Source organism: Echinops telfairi, unplaced genomic scaffold, assembly GCF_000313985.2.
Source record: "Echinops telfairi isolate 266 unplaced genomic scaffold, ASM31398v2 ScPeMD7_3509;HRSCAF=4178, whole genome shotgun sequence".
NCBI classification, from domain to species: Eukaryota; Metazoa; Chordata; class Mammalia; order Afrosoricida; family Tenrecidae; genus Echinops; species Echinops telfairi.
The window spans coordinates 15,594,695-15,595,969 of record NW_022107407.1 but is presented as its reverse complement, the minus strand read 5'-3'; positions in this window follow the sequence as shown (position 1 = coordinate 15,595,969).

Here is a 1,275-nt window from a genome sequence, read left to right as displayed (position 1 = left end):
CACCCCCTTTGTCCTCAGCGATCGAGTAGGGGTAGGTTTGTGTGCTTCTTCCGTGTGGGTTTTGTTGTCTCTCAGCTAGATGGTCCTTGTTTATCTTCAGGTCTTTAAGACTTCAGGTGCTATATCTTTTGGTAGCTGGGCACCATCAGCTTTCTGGTGAAACTTCTTTTGTACTATGGATATTACCCAAAGATGTAATCTTGACCGATGTTCTTAAAGGATAAAAATGATCATGGGAGCATATTTGGAAGAAATTTTAAGAAAATTTAAAAAATCCATTGATTGGGGAAAAAGGAAACATGTGTCAAGGAATATATTTTCCATCATGACAATGCACCTGCTGGTTCTTCAGGGATATCAAGGGTTGTCTCAGGAAGATTTGTTTTGGAAGCCTTAGCCTACTTACCTGATCTCATCCCTTCAGGCTTCTTTTTGTTCCCCAAACTCAATCTTTAAGAGGAACATGAGTGCAGTTACCCTTGATGATGCCTGAACTACTGTTTTACGTGAGGCAGAATTCTGCAGGGAAGAGTTAGAGAGATGGAAATACCATTTTCAGTTTTGGGAATTTTATAGACTTTGATGGACACTGTGTTGAGAAATGATAAATTCACATTCTTTTACTCTTCGTTTCCTAAAATTTTCTGTACTTTTGTAGGAATATATGTTTTTACTTTCCCTCATATATTTCACTGGTTCTTTTTCTCTAGAGAACCTTGATACAGTAGTTTGACAGAAGCTCTATCTTTATATATGTTGTCTAGGTCTATCACATATAATGAAAGTAATGAGGTCAATTAAAAAAATTCTGAGAAAGCAAAGTAGACATCTGTTTTCCATATAGATAATCCAAGCAACACTACATGTTCATCCACAGATTATTTAAACTTTTTCTGTAAGAATTCATTAATTGGAAAATCAAATAGATAATTTATTTCCTCCATTAAAGTCAAATCTTACTTATAAGATTCTTATGGAGCAGAGTAGAACTTCTCTACAGGGGTCCCAGTGTTACAATCTTTATGGAAACAGATTGTTACATCTTCCTCCCAAGGAGAAGCTGACAGCTTGAACCACAGACCTTTCAGTTAGCATCCAAATGTTTAAGCTAGTACTACACTACCATGTCTCCTTGAAGATTGTTAAAGTTCAAATACGTTTTGACATATCTTACGGCCCCTGGTAGAGGAAACCAAGGGAAGCTTTGTGAACACAGAAAAGGGAATAAATAATTGACCAAACTTCACTGTACTGGAATTAGACTAAAATAGAACA